Genomic DNA, 10,228 nt, shown 5'->3' on the forward strand with positions numbered 1-10,228 from the left:
TAATTTTGGGGAGTGTGGGGTAAAAAGCACAGCAAAGAGACTGAGGAAGCGGTTCCTGGAAGGAGAGAAGGGCTCTTGCAGAGGATATAAGAAGAAGCCAAAAACTCACTTTGCTTCCTTCACGCTCTCTTTGGCACTGCGAGGGTTTGCAAATATTCTGGGTCTCACGTCGTCTGTTCTGTATGCATGAGGCTGTAAGGCTTTATGAAGAGAAACGTAAGAACCACCTGCCTACCTCCTTCCTGTGTGTGTTTGTAGCTGTGTCTTGCTCTCTAGGGGAGGGCTTTCCCTTCCTGCTCAAATAAGCCGTATCTCTGTTATTGTGGCGAGAACTCTGCGAAACTGTGTATTCTGTTGTCCTTTTTCTAGCCACCAATAGAACTGCCCTTGCCAAGGCTCCATGTCATCCTTGAAGGATGCCTTCTACCTGTGTTTATATAAGTTTTCTCTGTCGTTCACTTTGAGAAAGAGATCCTTTATCTTAACGTTGCCAATGCCCCTCATATATTGACTCACACGAGTGAGTCTATGTTGTTCCACTGTCATTACTGTCGTCAAACAAACATTAAACACAGTCTGGCAGATAATCTGGTCCGCACATGGAATGAGATTTCAGAAACCCCATTGCTCCTGACGTTTGCTGTCATGGGATAGAGGGATCGTCATTTAGGGTCCTTCCTCTCATGCAGCTCTTCCCCAAGACTGGCCTCTCTGTCTGGAGTGATCAATGATTTGTGCCTGTAGAGATCCCGCTCACTTTTAACCATCTAATGATGCCCATGCCGCCTCCAGGAAGCCCTTGTAGATCTCTCAACTGTATGGGGTTCGGACATTTTATAATTTTCCCCAGTTTATAGTATTATACTCATCATGCAACTACCTTATGTCTGCCTATGGCACTGGAAGGTCCAGAGGACAATGCCTGGCCTTCCTCATTTTGTGGTCTTCCTCAGTGCTTCACACAGGATGCTTTGAATTTTTTTTTCCTGAAGCCTTTCCTACATTAATCAGAATTTGGGCTGACTTTTGAGGTAGAAAGTAGTTTGGCAGGTGCAACTTGAAGAATATAGGCAAAGGGACATGAAAGGAGATGCCAGTCAATATGATTTACTGAGATCTTACAGAATGCAGTGAAAATGTAGTGGGAATTTATAAGATAGGAAAATAGAGACTAAGGAAGGAAGCTGGGATAGGGGACATTTAGAATAAGATAAAGATTGTAAAATATTTAGATTTATATAGCAATTGGCTTTCAAGGAACTTAAGGGAATTACAGTGATACAGGCATAGATCAATCTATTTCTATAAATTTTACATCACCAGAAACAACATAAATACCCAAACCAAGTAAGAATTTAGTTATTTGTGGGATGAAGATGTGAAGTACTTGGAATTTTGGAAGAAAGAGGGTTGATTAAAGAAGACCACTGGATGACACAAGGAGGGTAGCGAAAACCTTGGTTCTATATTTTAGCCTTACTCAGTTTAAGGATGCTAGATGGAGGAGAGGAGTATACAATAATGGTAAAAGCTGATCAGATTATGATCTTCTCGGTAAGAAGGCAGATATGATGTTAGTATAAATGCAAATTATCAGCCCCTGGCTATAATCTGCTCCGTTACAGAAGTAGCAGCACTGCCCTCCCCAAAACTTGTGTTTTAGATATTCTGATAGCGGGAACTATCTCATAGTGGGAACTTTTCTTATTGCAGTAAAAACACCTGAAATGAGATCTACTCTTTTAATAAATGTTTAAGTGGACAATACAATGTTGCTAACCATAGCCACAGTGTTGTACAGCATATATATGGAACTTAATCATCTTGCGTTAACTTCTTTTTAAGACGTGCTTCTAGGCTGCTGTAAATCAAGACAGCCATTTCTTTCCTTAGGTCTCTCACTCTAGCTTCAAAAGAAACTCTGAATAATCCAGGGTGAGTAACCCTAACATAAGGCTGATAGTGTTCTTTTTCTCTGGGTGCACAAACGTGGGTACAGGAAGTTGTACAAAGGGACAGAAAATTATAGTGAAGGTGGAGGACAGAAATAGCTCAGTGTCATTCTTATCAAAAACCAACTAACTACATGTTGGTAAACAGCCCCATGGTGGGAAACTGGTGTGTGGGGAATGAGAAGGGCGATTTGGCTGAGAGCAGTGAGAAATGGGAGAAGAGGAGAGTAGGAGATAAGATCTGAGGGGGGTCCAGGGCCAGATCAGGAGGTGCTAAGCAGTTTGGGTTTGATTCTAAGTGTGATGCTTAGATGCTGGAAGCTTTTGAATAGAGGAGTGACATAACCTGATTTAGTTTTTACAAGCTCTGTCTGCCTGCTCCATGGAGAATGGCGTGTGGGAGGGCAGGCCGAGGAGCAAGCTGACTAGTGGGGACGCTACTGCTTCCCCCTTGTTGAGGTGACAGTCAGTGATAACATACAGGATGGTAGCAGGGAGGCAGCAAACGTGACTGGACTTGGGAAATGTTTTGATTGATCTAAGCTGACAAGACATGCCGATAGATAAATTGCAGGGGAGGTGGAGAGAAAATTCAAAGATGGGTTTTTGGACTTAGTAACTGAGTTAGTAAGAGAAGACTGAAAGGAGCAGGCTCTGGAGGGCTGATGAAGGCTGCTGCTTTGGGTAGATGCCTAATAGACACCCAATGGGGGTGATGAGTAATCTGTTGGATATCTGAGCCTGAGATTCAGAGGGAGGTCAGGGCTGGATATATACATTTGGCAGTCATTAGCAGAGAGATGGTATTTGCATGCAAGGTCTAGATGAGGCCGTATGGAAGAGTGTTGATAGAAGAGAGAATGGAGCCCTGGACTGAGTCTTGGGGCACTTAAGTATTTAAAGATAGAAAGAGAAAAAGGAGCAAGCAAGCAAAGAAGCCTGAAAAGGAGAGGCTGCTGAAGGAGCAGAAGAATTAGGAAGGTAGATGTCAAAGACAAAAACATGGTAAATGCTGCTAGCAGGTTGAGAAAGATGAAGTTGGAGAGGTGACCACTGGGCAGGGCAAGATGGACATGCTGATAAATTGAAGTGTTGAGTAGACAGGAGGAGACGAGGAAACTGAAACAGCTATGTCAACTGGTTTTAGCTATAAAGGGAGCAGTGGGTGGAAACAAGGAAAATGTGTCCATGGTAACAGGAGGGAAAGTAGAAGTTAAGGGTATGGATGCAGGTCGGGGTTGACTTGATATTGAAAACAAGAAGTTGTTATCTTCAGATTACAAGAAAAAACGGAAAACCATTGTACTTTTCTTTTCAAAAGCATCCGTCACCATATTGGTTCCTTGATGAAATGTTAGGTCACAGACGAATGAAAACAGCCGTGCGGCTTGCGAATACTCACTTGGTGTAAGTTTGTTTCCAGGTTTCCTGTTCACACGCAAGTATGTTTAAACCAGTCATTTTAGTTTTTAGAAGAGCTTTCTAGTCAATTCCGTGCAAAAAGTACGTAATACAAGCACATTTAAAAAGTTTTAAATTGCCGTTCGGCATCGACATGGAATGTAGTTATGGTTCAATTACTATCTTCTGCCCCACATATCTCTCTGTAAATATAAACAAATACAAAAGTGGAATATTCAGTGGTAACAGGTGATTCTATGAACGGTTATTCTTCTGAGCTGTTATGTAGTAATCATAAATAAACAAAACGCAGTTTGCTTTAGTCAGTCTCTTCAGATTGCAATATTCAGAATTTTAATGCTGTGTTCACCTCTGCTTTGCTCCGTAACAGTGGACTGGCAACTGAACTACTCCATGACCACTGTAATAAACAAAATTGTTGACGAAGGAAAAGCATTTTAAGAACTCAGTGTCTTCTTAATGAAGCGGTATTAATACATTTTCTTCCAATGTTTGTATCATAGTAAAATACATATGACATAGAATTTACCGTGCTAACCAATTTGAAATGAAGAGTTCAGTGGCATCAAACACATTCATGTTGTTGTGCAACCATCACCACCAACCATATCCAGAATTCTTTTCATAAAAATAGGAAATGCCTCCTGAATTTGTACAACATCATCGAGCAGGTGTCATGCTAATCTGCTCTGTATTGTTCCAATTTCAGTCTATGTGCTGCTGAAGTGAGCACCAGTACACAGTCTAATAAAAACACTTTTTTACATAAAGAAGAAAATTACAGAGACTGTGCCTCTGACAAGCAAGATCCGTTTGATGATTATTGTGAAAATAAGGGCTTTGATCTATTCCACAATGCTCGGTATCAGAGAGTCGAGGCACGGAAGGGGACTAAAATACCTTTCGATTCTACACTCAAAGGCAGGATGTAGGAAAAGCTTGTCTGATCCAAAATGATCTTTTCTATATTTTCCTAGTTTATCTGATCGAAAATGAAACCATTGAAAAATGACTCAAACCCAGATTAACTGAGTTCTTACTGTATGCCAGGCACTGTGCTAAATAATATACAATGCATTGTCCAGCTTCATCCAAAAAGAATGCAATGAGGTAATTCTCTTATTTTCATTTTAAAGATAGTAAAACTAGGAGTCAGAAATGGCAGGATAATTAACTACCCATGGTCTCACAACCATTGTGGGTGAACGAGGTAGCTCTGGGTCAGTCTGACTGCACAGCTCTTGCTCTTGACCTCTGTGATCTGTTGTGTTGGCTTTGAAGTGATGGCAGACCACATCTGCCCCCAATTTTTTTCAATTTATGGCCTTAGACAATCTCCCCAAACACATCCCATTCTTATGAACACACCATTTATTTGCTGGACAATGGTACCTCTTCCAGGTTTTGCACTGGACCCTCACACGTATTTCTAAGTGTTTTACAAGCAAACATTTTCTCTATAACTGCACTCAAGATCTGTGGTTTGGGAGGATGGGGAAAGATTTCATCGGCGTTCTGCAGTGCAGTTTCTCTGTATTCATGCTCGTCACTGCTGACTTCTGAGATGATGGCTTTGAAATTAGAACATCTCTTGAACTATAACTGCTGTGCCAGAAGACATCATTTAGAATTCAGTTTCAGCTCTGATGTACAAACATACCTGCATCTACATTCTGATCCTAACACCTGTTATGCACTAAGAGATATATCTACATCCAGAATTTGCCCTAATGGAGCCGGGTTATCATATACTATCTAATTCAGGAAGCCCTTAAATATTTGTCAGCCATTGGTGAAGTTTCTGCTTGCTTTACTCAGACTTTGTTTTGTGGGCTTTCCTTGCACAGCACTCCTGCTACTGTTATCTGGGAGGAACCCTCCGCTGTGAAAAGAGCATGGTTTTGGAAGACACCTGACCCTGGTTTGATTTTGAATGCTCTATTTTTAGCATATAATGCACAATTATGTTCAATTTTTTTAAATTTCTAAGATTACAGACATAATTTTAGATTTGCCTATGATCAAGTAGAGGTTTATACAGCTGAGTGGAAATATATTTCATGTTTGTTGCTGGGGAGTGTGGTAGAGGGGCTTGGTAAAGGGCTTTAGTCTTGCCCCAACCAATCTATGTGGTAAAAGAAGCTGGTCTGGGTGAGCGCTCTGTTCCTCTCATGCTTCCTTCCTTCATGCACTCCTCTTCCTTCCTCTGAGCATCTTCCCCCCACAGGCCTGCCCAGCCACAGATATCATCCCATAGATCAGGTTAGATGCACGAGGGCAGGTGGGCAGGAGGCTGCAAGTAGGGAATGACTTTCCTAATCCCCTTCCTTTTACTCCTCTCCTTAAGCACTGGATTCTGTACTACTGGAAAAGGTAGACAATTCTGTTGTCTCAGAAGCCAGGCTGACTTTTCATTTACCATTTTGCAAATACTGAGAGAATTGCTTTTTATTTATTTAAGAAAGTGTGGTATATACATACAATGGAATACTATTTGGCCTTAAAAAGGAAGGGAATTCTGCAATGTACTACCTATATATGAATGAACCTTGGGAACATTACGCTCAGTGAAATAAGCCCATCACAGAAAGACAAATATTGCACGGATCCACTTATACAAAGTATCTACAGTAGTCACAGTCATAGAACCAGAGTGGAATGGTGTTTGCAGGGGCTGAAGGGAAGAGGAAATGGGGAGTTACTAAGCAATGGGCAGAACGTTTCAGTTAAGCTAGATGAATAAATTCTGGAGAGCTGCTGCACAACACTGCACCTGTAGTCAGCAATGCTGTATTGTACACTTATAAATCTAAGAGGCTAGATCTCATGTTAAGTGTTCTTGCAGCAATAAAATAAAATTTAAAAAGCTGCTTTTTAAATCTAGATTTCCAGTGCAGAACGCTAGATTGCACTTGGGTTATGCGCAAAGCTCAAAAATGCACCTGGTCTCTCTAATCTGGCAATTTTTCATATCCAGAAAGTAAGTTAACTGTGTGGAGCAGAAGAGCTGAATTTCTGGGGCTTGGTTTGCTCTTTTAGGTTATTCCACCCAGAAAAAAATTTCCAACTAAGTACCATAGACAAAATATTGTCTTCAAATCAGGGCTTTTCTTAAATAAATAAACTGAATTCTTAAAGATACATGTTATTTCCCATGTTATCATTTGGGAGATGAAATACTACTTTGAAATCTGAGTCTCCTCCCCTTGCCCCCAACTTTCAATTATTTTCTGAAGTTTGTGCCAAATATAATTCTTGGTCAAGCAGATGATGTTTCTTCAACATGAGCAATTCTCAATGTTTTCAGCTTCTAATTTTGTTGCCTCAATTTTTATTGTAATTTGGGTTTTCTGAGGCAGAATTGTTTTAAATGAGCACAGAAGTTTCCATTGTTCGGTGTCCTACGAAATGAGCACGCCTGAGTTGCAACCATTAAAGGCCTTCCATGGGTCAGTTTTTGTTATTGTCCCCCTGTCCGGTTCCCCACCTAAACCTTATTTTATACGAGTGAGCTAAGAAGAAGCAACTATTATTTGACCAATTTATTTAAATAAAAAATGAGTGACTAAGTGTCTCCCAGAAAGATGGCCGGAGGTGTTTTTAAATTCTGAATGCTACAACTAAATTTAGCCAAAGTGCGCTGCTTTCTGAATGCTTCCAAGATGGAACACTGTGCTTTTGATTGTTGCTTTGGGAGCCTCATTAAGACTTTAAAAGGTCAAAGGAACAAGGACTGGAGAAAATACATTCATTTGTAATACACACAGCACAATCAAAATGTAGAAATCAACCACTTACACCATGTTTCTACCGGGATATTTGTATAATACTCTTTTTGTGGGTAGCTGATGTGACTAAATGGTTGCATTTACTCTACCAAGTGTCTACAATATTGTTACTAGTGGAGAAATATTTCACATGGCCAACTGTTTGCTTCATAAACTAATTTCTGAACAGAGGGTGATGTCAGAATCAGATATTTTTGCCATAAAATGAAATCGCTTCCCTCATAGGTTTAAACTTTCTTAAGAGATTCTTCATAGGGCCTCTGCTCTAACACATTACCAATGTCATGAGATGAAGAGAGAACGCAATGGTTTGGGTCCCTGGAAAGTTGCCCTTGAAGGATGACATCAGATTTTGATAAAGAATATATTGAGAGTACAAACTATCTTAAAACTCAGTTTTCCCAGAAGAGTCTCATCTAGCCCGAATTCAATTTTCTCAGGTACATTCCAGTAATTTGTTTCTGCTCCTAAGAAGATTATTTTCATGTGATATCCTATAGAGGAATCAGTGGGAGCTTTCCTTTAGTTTGAAGTCAGCCTTTAGTATCTTCTTTCCCTAACATATTAAGAGGATAGCATAATTTTAAGCACTTTGCTACTTGGTTTTTCACATTCTATATTTTAGCTTTTATTTTCTTTGGCTCTTGAGTGTCTCAAAAAATTATAATGAAATAACCCCATAACTTTCCTTTTTGTGTCCATAATTGATTCTTACAATATTTGATATTCTTACAAGGATTAAGACCTACCGTATTTCAGGCACTGGTCCAGGTGCTAACAATTCACCAGTGAAATACGGATAAAAATCCCTGTCTACATAGACCTTTCACTTTTGTATATATATCTATACCTAAGTTTACCTTTTCTACCCTCAACCTCCAGCAAAAGTTCCCCAAATTATCACCAATCTTAGAATTTAAAAGATTGTGTAACTTTTTGAAGGAATTACTATGAATTATTTTCAGTCTGTGGATACAGTGTTATGGTACTCCTTGGAGGGGAGGACTAAATCAATGCTATTTAATGTTTTTATCAATGAACAAGATCAGTGAATCTTAACTGTGTCCTTTGGACCACCCATGTCTCAGTCCCTGAGATCTACTTCATAGCTCCTGATTCACAATCTCTAGGTGAAGAACTGGAATATGCATTTTAAACAAGTAGTCCAAGTGATCCTTAGACATGCTGAAATCTTAGAATTACTCACTAATCTAGACAAAAAGATGAAAAAAAATCTTAAATTAGAAAATGACCACAAGCAACTAGACAAAGAGGACTGACCTCATGTATTCTTGGTACATAAAATGGTGTGAAAGGGCAAAACAGTTATTTTCTGAGCAACTGGCACCAGAATCTCTCCTAGAGAGAAGATTGTTTCTTGTTAAGAAAATACTTTGATGTCTGCTTGGAGAGACAACATAATAAGCCTATGAGAACAAATGTCACTGAGGCACAAAGAAAAAACAAAATAGAAACAAGATTGGAGGACACTGAACATACATACAGAGAACCATACATCACAGGGGGAGGCTGGCTGCTGATGGCAGTGACCTAGAGGATGTCTAAGACTGAATTTTTAGGCATTTGTGTGGTTGTGAGATAAACTCCTTTTTTCTTCCCAAATATTCAGTGATGGCTGCTACACACGCAGAACCTGTTGTGAGTGGTTTTCATGGGAATCAAATTAAATCAGTGGAGGTCTCTGTCGAGGTTAAAATGGAGTGGTGAAGATGAAGGAACAACTAGCAATCAGAAGTTGGGCAGAAGATGGTGGATTAAGAATGGAGAAATCAGAGCCAGAGAGTTAGGAGAAACGACTGGGAATTTTCAGAAATTCAGAGGAAGACATTAATCTTGCCATAGAATGAGGAATGGAGGGGTTGAAGTTAATTTTGTATGGATCTTGAGGCATAGGAGGACCCAAGAGGATGTTAGGCATAATGCTTAGTGATCATTTTATGTGATTATGCCTTATCTTTTTGAATAGGTTTTGGGTTTCTAGTTAGCAGGGTATTCTTGCCTTTTTTAAAAAATTATTAACCACTTTTCTGCATGTTTTATATTTTACACACTGTAGGCTGCCACATAGTTATTGAAATTTTTTTGTGCTAAAGTGAAAAGTGTAGTGAATAGTGAATGAAAAGTGTCCTAGATTTATGATCTTTAAGTTATTTCCTTGTGGACCTTTTAAATTCTGAGCCCTTAAGTCTTACAGACAATTTCAGAAAATAATTTGTCTATGCCTCTATTTCTAGAATGTCTGAGTTACTTAATATTTACTATTTCAGTGGAATGAAATGGTCATTCACTTGAAATAACATCTATAAACTACTTTTCTATATGAAAATGTATGATACTTCAATTTCCCAAAGTTAGTTTAATTTCCCAGCAAGTATTTCAGACCTTATATGTGCTCTAAAGCCTAATGATTATTTTAACTTTGTGAGTTAAAAATTTGTGGCTCAGTTCATTACATTTTTAATGCTGGAAGTACATTTACTTTCCTATGAGGATTCTAAATATTTAGAGTAATTATTCTTGGCATCTAGAATTTTGTTGGAGGATGCATTAAAAAAATACTACTTGGCACCTCTTATGGGTAAAGAAATCAAGGCATAAATAAGTGGATATGGCACAGAATAGCATTTAATTTTTGAAATTCTGGTCATAACTAACAGTAATTTCCATGCTGTGAGAAATTCCCTTTAAATCTTTTTCATCTGCAAGAGAGCTTTTGTGTTGATCTTATGTATGTTAGTTTCATATTTTACAACAATGCCTTGAAATAAGTTAGTCATTCCTCAGTATCCCCTAGGATACTAGAGATTCCAAAATTTGTAGACCCTCAAGTCCCTTATAGCACATCCTCCCATATACTTTAAATCATCTTTAGATTACTCGTAATACCTAACACAATGTTCATGCTAAATAGTTGTAAATACAATGTAAATTGCTATGTAAATAACTGTTGAGCATGCTGCAAATTCAAGTTTTGCTTTTTGGAAGTTTCTGGAATTTTTTTTCCTGACTATTATTGATCTGTGTTTGGTTGAACCTGAGGATGTG

The 10,228-nt window shown here is 38.9% G+C and overlaps 1 non-coding gene across 1 annotated transcript; it reads right to left on the reverse strand.

Moving 5' to 3' along the window:
• Window positions 1–4,000: 4,000 nt before the first annotated feature.
• On the reverse strand, window positions 4,001–4,107 carry LOC116278832 (U6 spliceosomal RNA). Its single transcript, XR_004188190.2, has one exon. It is a non-coding gene; the product is annotated as a U6 spliceosomal RNA (small nuclear RNA).
• Between the last annotated feature and the right edge of the window lie 6,121 nt (window positions 4,108–10,228).

This window comes from Vicugna pacos, chromosome 7, assembly GCF_048564905.1.
Source record: "Vicugna pacos chromosome 7, VicPac4, whole genome shotgun sequence".
Lineage (NCBI taxonomy): Eukaryota > Metazoa > Chordata > Mammalia > Artiodactyla > Camelidae > Vicugna > Vicugna pacos.